Here is a 7,200-nt window from a genome sequence, read left to right as displayed (position 1 = left end):
AGAGAGAGAGAGAAAAGAACCCCCCCCCCCCAGCCACGTCCCGCAGTCCCGGGCGCAGCGAGCGAGCAGCCAGCGCGGGGGGGACCCCGCTGCCCGGGACCGGAGCCTCCTTCTCCCCCCCGGGGCCGGGCAGGGGGGCGGCGGGCGGGGGGCCGGGGGCCGGGCCGCGCCGTGCCCCGCCGGTGTCTCCGCTTCGCCCCCGGAGCCGCCGGTGACGTCTCGCACACGTGCGCCGAGGCCGCGGCTGTGACTGGGAGCCGGGCGGGCGGGGGGGGCCGAGCCGAGCCGAGCCGAGCCGAGCGGGGGGAGGGGGACGCCGCTTCCTCCTCCTGCCGCCGGCCTGGGACAGCCCGCCCCCCCCCCCCCGCCCCCCCCCCCCCCCCCCGCCCCCCCCCAGCCCGGTGCCGCGACCACCCCCCACCCCCCTTTCCCCCGGGTCCCCCCCATCCCCCGGTGCGCGCCGCACCCCGCTCGGGGGCTTCCTTTGTCCTCGCCCTTTTCGGGGGCGCGCCTGGCCCTCGTGGGCTCCGCCAAGTTATGGGGGGGGGGGGGCGGCCAGGACTGGGGGCACCCCAATCCACCCGGTGGGTGCCTCCCGTCCCCTCCCCACTGTGCGCCCCGACCCCCTCGTGAACCCCATGATGCCCCCCCCGTGGGCCCCCCCCCCCCCCCCCCCCCCCCCCACCTCGCCGGGCTGTCACGGCCGGGGCCGTGCCTTGGATCCCGGCTTACCTGCCCGGCCCCGAGGCGGGGGCTGCCCGGCCCGGGGGTCCCGGCGGGCTCGGCCGGAGGGCTGCCATGCGGGCCGGTGCCCGCTAGGGCCGGGCCGAGGCGTTTTCCGCGGCGGAGGCGGCGCGGGGCTCTCACCTGTTGGCTCCCCACCCCAACCCCCCCGCCGCCCGGCCCCGGGAGGGGTCCCGGTGCGCGCCGCAGTCGGTGCCAGCGGCCCCCAGACGCCCCTTTGGGAGCTCGGTCCCGGCGGGACTCGCTCATCCCGCAACCCACGGGGGAGCCACGAGGCTCTTCTCGCGGAGGCTTTTGCAGGTGTTGGCTGCCGGGGTCAGGATGGGAGTTTCGGGGCGGTTGTCAAGTCCTAGCCGGAGCGAGAAAGAAGCGTCTTGGCTGGGCAGGGCGATCGGTCTCCTGGTGCTTGGTGTGTTGGAGGGGTGCGTGGTGTCAAACGGGCCGGTTCAGGCTGCTCTGTAAATATTTGTCCGTTCTGTGCAACAGCTTGATTCCTAGAAGATGGTGTTAAGCGGGTACAAAGAGGAGCGAATGTAATAGGGTGATCCTGGGGGAGCGATTTTACGGGCTTTTCTGCGTTGTGGGAGTGATGTTGGTGTCGGATGGGACTTCTGACATTTCTCCTCCATGGGTGCTACAAGACCGTAAACACAAGCTTCGTGTATTATTATTATTGTAATTATTATTATTTTGTGTTATAGCGTTCACCTCTTTAATGGGAAGAACTCCCTGCCGTGAAACCTAGGAAGGTTTCTGCCCCGCTTAAAGGTTTGGACACAAGAAGGTGATTCTAAGCTCTGCCTGCCAGAAGTCCCTGGCAGTCTAAGCGAGTTTGCTGCGTATCCTCAGACCCCATGTTTACTCAGGGGGGAGATGTGGGATGGGGGAGGAAGAGACTGGTCAGGCTGGCGGTATCCTTAGTGTGGGGTTGGCACCCTCCCAGGGCGATAAAGCAATCTCTAGCACACGCCAGGAAGCCGGCTGTGCATCCCTTCCCGCCCTGACAGCTGTGCTCACGTGAGTGCCCCTCTTGGAACCGCGCTGGTTTGCCGCACACCTGCCTGTCAGGAAGCAAGGCTGAAGCATCCCAGTGCTCTGCCTCTTCTTGCTGCTTCGCAAGGAATGGCCAAAGCGCTTTCGTTGTCTTGGCAGGAAGACAACACAGCCATTTAGCACTTCTATGACTCCCATCCATTTTTCGCCAAATCTTGCAAAAGATTTTCTGGGACCGAGAGGCGAGGGTATTTTCCTGGTAGTTCCTGGCTGATCTGATTTGAGAAACTGATAGCAAAGACCGGTGAGAGGAGTGAGAAACTGCTGGGTAGTTGAGGCAGCGAGCCCAGGCAAGCAGCTTCAATATAAATTTAGCACCTGATTAGATGAGTTACAAATAGTACACGGAGACCCCCAGCTGGAATTACGGCCCTGCTATGCAAAAGACTGAGAGGGTAAGTCTGAAATTTGGCCAGCACACCTGCGCTGGTTAGGGTTATGAAAATACGCTGTCTTTGCAGATGTAACTGCACTGGCAACCCACCCATGCTTCCAAATATAAACTATGGTATAAGTGGAAAAGAGTTAGTGTGGCAGTATGTAGTTTAGGCCGCTCAGGGAGGTGTTTATACCAGCAGAAGAAAAAGTTTCTTTTGCCAAAGTAAGCTGCTTCCCCTCTGGGAATACGTTAGTTACTTTATCTATGCTTGTGTAAGTGTAACCGTTCTGGAAAAGCCTGGAAAGGTAGCCTAGCCCATAACAGCAGGCAGCTTCAGCCCCAGAGAGGTGAGAACTTGCACACTCCTCCATCTCCCAAGCACGCATCTCGATGCTGTCCCAGACCTGCTTCTGGCTGCATGTGTTGCTGCCTGTCGTGGCGGCTGCTGGCACTGAGGGTCATTAACCAGGCTTCTGCACCCCAGCAAGTTCAGGCTGCCCGGCCCTTCGACACGAGGGATTTTTCACAATTCCTGCGGAGTTAATGGAAATTGTTACTTGGCAGGACTGAGCTGCTGCCATGGCTTCAACGTGAGCAGTAATGACAAACTAACCCTTGCAAAGTAGCCGTCAGCTCACGCTCCTAGGGTTCTGGGGTAAGTCTGAGTCTCTGCCTGTGGAGACCAGGTGAGCCCAAGCGACAGGTCAGTGCTGCGGTGAGGGGCACGGGTCCTGCTCCCTTCCCTGCCAGGAGCTGGTGCCGCTTCCCTTCTGCCAGCCCCAGGGCTCCTCCGGCTTCCCAGGGCAGTTCAACTTGCCAGCCTGGTAGAAAAACTAACCCCAACCAAAATACGTAAATAAAAGTTTTCTGCTGGGCAAGCAGGTTGAACCAGCTAATGGATGGTCTGGTAAGTGCCAGGGACCGTCATGGGAAGGAGATGGCTGGGAAGAGGGCACAGCGTGGAAGGAGAGGAAGGACACCATGTCATTTTGATGGCAGTAAATTTGTCAATCAGCTCAGCTCATGATTGGATTTGTCAATCAAATCATAAAAGCGTGGTCTATGTAGGAGACATTACTGTTTGACGAGGTACCCCGCAACATTCTCGCTGCTGTTGGCTTCCCGCTTTGTATGAGAAAGTCACTACCATTTGCAAATCGCGGTATTTAAAAATGGAGCTACTCTAAATGAAAGCTGCTCAAAATGTTTCTGATTCAAATAGTGGAGAATTTCTTACTGTCTTTGGGTTATAAAGATAAGCCTTTAAGAAGAGGGCCATTTTCTTAGCCATGAGAAAATGCTTAAATGGAGACACCACCCACATGTTAAGTCCTTTTTAAAAGGGGCTAAATCCTCTTAACAAGAATATCTTTAGAGAACTCCTGTGGCCTTTAGATGACATGAGCTCTGGAGAGGCTGGTTCGGCATACTTCAGAAGGGGGCGGGAGGATTTACATTTCCAAACTGAATACTTAGCACCTCTCTCCTTTTCTGGTGGTTTAGAAAGCACCTCTTCCTGCCTCCTTCTCAGCAAGTCACAGCTGGAATAGGAGAACAAGGGGGTAATACATAATCTAGATGTTGGGTATAGGAGCAGGCTAAATAGGACATAAATACTGAACAGCGACTTAAGGTATGTGAGAAAAAACTGGAAGTGGCATAAAGGAAGTGGGCAGTTAAATAATTAGTAGCTTATCTTTATTTTGTGGAAATAAAAAGCTTTGTCCATGAAGAAGACAGGTATTTTCATATTCAGACCCGTTTCCATATTTCTTTGCCTGATAGTTTCTGTTAATGAATGCTAGCGTGAGCCTGAGGCCTTTGGTTTTGGAATAAAATGTATGGACTGTCTGGTTTAAATGCATCTTCTCCAGGGACAGACTGCTTCTGAGCCCAAGGAGATACCGCATGGTCCTTTGGTACAACTGTGTGAGGAGAGCTGAAATCCTGATTGCCCTACCTGTGCCACGAGCATCTAGCGGAAAGCAGGCATCCAAATAAATCTGTACAGGAATAGCTTGTGCTTGCTGGTGGTGGATGTGCTCTCTTTGTGCAGAGTCCAGCTATGTTGGTGTGGCTCTGTCTGCAGCAGAACTATTGAAGTACAGCAGGTTTATTTCCCTGCGATGATAAGGACTTCTGGCAGGTTTCCATGAGCAGCTGAGCCACTCAAAAAGCCTTACTGTTGCTGGAAAAATAGACTCGCTTCTCCCTCACCATCATTGCTGTAGCCTTGCCTTGTCGTGCCCCTGGCCAGGCACCACTTTTCCGCTCCCCTCTGTGCTTGGGGAGCATCTGGATGTGCCTGTGGGTTGGTGGTCTGCTGCTTTACGAGGTAAAGTAGCTGGGTCTGATGAGCTTTAGTTCTGGCACGAGGTACATACTGGGAATACGTGAGCCAAGATGGGATGAATGAGATGGAGAAAGGAGATGGGAGCTTTCCCTTTCAGTGGTGTTAGGGTGTTAAATCTGTTCACTGGACATCACTTTTCAGAAATTGGTCTTTCCTGTTCTCACCATGAAGGGTCTCTTCCTTGTGCGACCAGCCTGTTTGCCAAAGATGATATGGGTCATGTTAGGGCCCACTGATTGAGCAATTAAAGGCATTTTCTTTACTTTCATTTCATCCCAGGTACTTTGGTGCTTCTCAGTTAATTTTTACAGCATGCTTATTTGTATGTTAGCGTTTTTTTTAAAAAAATCCTTAAAGTTAGGAATTGCTGCATTTTGCAAGATCAAAGATTCTCTTACTACTTCTCTGACTACAACTGTGGCAAATCTTTAAGACAAGAGCACATGAACGTGCTCAACAGCCCTTCTGCTTTCTTCCAGAGAGTGTCTCCTTAGTCAGAGGTTACAGTGGGTTTTATACTCCTTGGTTCTAACCTTACATAGCAACAAGTTATATGATTCAGTTGTTGTATATGGAAAAGAAATAATTTTCATTGCTTTGGACATTTTTTTCATTTTGAACTTGCTGCCTATAGTGTTAATGGATGAACATAGATGTTGCGGTAGGGGAAAATGATTTCCCTGTGTATATTTCTCTACACAGCTTATGATAATGCACTGTTTTCTGTCCACAGTCACCTTCGCCAAGCTGAGGAGTTCTAGACTGTTTAATCTCTCCTGAAGTGAAAGCCATACGTACTATAATAGAGGTGTCCATTTATAAAAGAATTACATGGCTGTGAAAACAAGCATGTCCATTAATTATGGGTTTCTACTTGTAATGTTTTTGTGCATTGGTGGCTTGGAAAGTTTTGAAGACATGATAGACTGACTTTGCAGGCCTAGCAGGAGCTAGAGACCCTTTCAGAGCCAGCTTGTCTCACAGGGCCTTAACCTCTCCTTAGGGGAGGAACTTGAGGTGTGGAGCAGAGGGGCCTCGCTGGGCCTAACTACTATGGTAATTGGCTCATTAGCAAGGTTGGAAAAAGGAAAATGAAGTAGCACCTTTCTTCTTTGTAGCTTCAGATTTGTGTTCCCAATAGGCCATGGGGGTGGGGTGGAATTTGACCCTCCCCTCCTCTCCAGAGCACAAAGAGAGGAATTGGGTAAAAAATGAAGATGTGAGGTTCTTCTGGTACAGCGGACTTCAAATATTACCCTTTTCAAGCCTTCAGAGTTTACTTCTGAAAATGTGTGCTGGGCTGATTGCTCTGGTTGCAGGGTTATTTTGCTGTGCTGGTCAGTTTGCCCACGTAAAGGAGTCCTCAGTTACTGTGATGTGAAAGTTACTCAAAGTTACTCAGAAAGTTACTCGGATGTGAAAAGGCCATCTTCCGCTAGTCAGGATACTGGCAGGACAGGACAAACTGAGTAATAAGTTTATGTATTGGGCTCTGTGGATGATCTTAATGTACACAAACAGCCAGGTAGCCCTGAAAAGAAGGAGCAGTGCCGGCTTCCTTCTGCCTGTCCATCTTGGTGGCAGGGTGGAGGGGTGAGGAGAGTGGCTCGGCCTTTAATGCTGTATGGGCTCCACCAGGGGTTTTGGAGAAGATGGATCTCAGGCCATGACTTTGGGTCTGATAGGCTTCTTGTGGTGATGGTGGTAACTTAGGCCCAGCCCTGCCCAGACTGAGGTTTCGGCAGATGGAAAGCTCTTCTTAGCGTAACTAGATCTTTGGGTTTTTACAGTCTCTGCAAATAATCTCATTTACAGCTGGCAGCACTGAGCATGTATATGTGGTGACAACTATCATACTTACAAATGACTAAGTTTGACTTCAGGCTTTGTTTTGGCTGGCAGAGTTATTCACTTCCTGCATTATTTTTCAAGAGCAGAACTGTTTGCTCCCTTGGGGAGAAGAAACCCCCCTTCATGTGTTGGGGGCAGTGGTGTGTGATGGGAGGGAGACTGCCTGTGCTTCCAGGACTGGGCTGTCCCAGTGCACGAGGTGCTGCTGATGAAGTATTTGGACTCGGTTTTAATTTCAGTTCTGTCTTCTGTTTGAAGGCAGACTTGGCAAAATTGCCCAATTTATCACATCTTTAAAAGGGAACTATTTCACTTCTGTTTCCCTCAAGTAAGCTGGTCCAAAACCACACTTGGAAGTGCTATACCTGGCATGGATGTCTTCTGAAGTACTATGCTTTCTACTTGGATGGTGCTATTATTTGCTGGATCTCATGGCATGCATGGAGTTCTTAATGCCTTTTGGGTTCATTGTGAACTGTGGGAAATATTTCCATTTGCAAGTCCCATAAAGAGAGAAGACAAGAGTTTGACTAGATGTTGATAAAGCATATACTAAAAATGGCCTCTGCTGTGTAGTAGGAGCATACTACTTCAGGCATTTTAGCCTTCCTTTTTTGCATTTTAGCCTTCCTTATAAATACATCTCAATTGCCATGGTAATTGTTTATAAACAGAACGCTCTTAAGGTTAAATAGCATGTATTTTGTGTCTTCTGTCCTACTTATGAACATGAACAGTTGTTGATGTGACCTGTTGTAGTGTGTCTACTAAAGCAGTGTCTATCACCACTGCACGTGCATGCCCTGTGTCTTTTAAACTT

The 7,200-nt window shown here is 51.4% G+C and overlaps 1 protein-coding gene across 2 annotated transcripts in view; it reads left to right on the top strand.

The window, feature by feature from the left end:
• The window catches only part of E2F3 (E2F transcription factor 3), a 44,132-nt gene that overhangs the window by 945 nt on the left and 35,987 nt on the right, over positions 1-7,200 (top strand). The gene's annotated exons all lie outside the window — the stretch shown is intronic.

This window comes from Oxyura jamaicensis, chromosome 2 (genome assembly GCF_011077185.1).
Source record: "Oxyura jamaicensis isolate SHBP4307 breed ruddy duck chromosome 2, BPBGC_Ojam_1.0, whole genome shotgun sequence".
Lineage (NCBI taxonomy): Eukaryota > Metazoa > Chordata > Aves > Anseriformes > Anatidae > Oxyura > Oxyura jamaicensis.
This window is presented reverse-complemented; position numbering and strand designations above follow the sequence as displayed.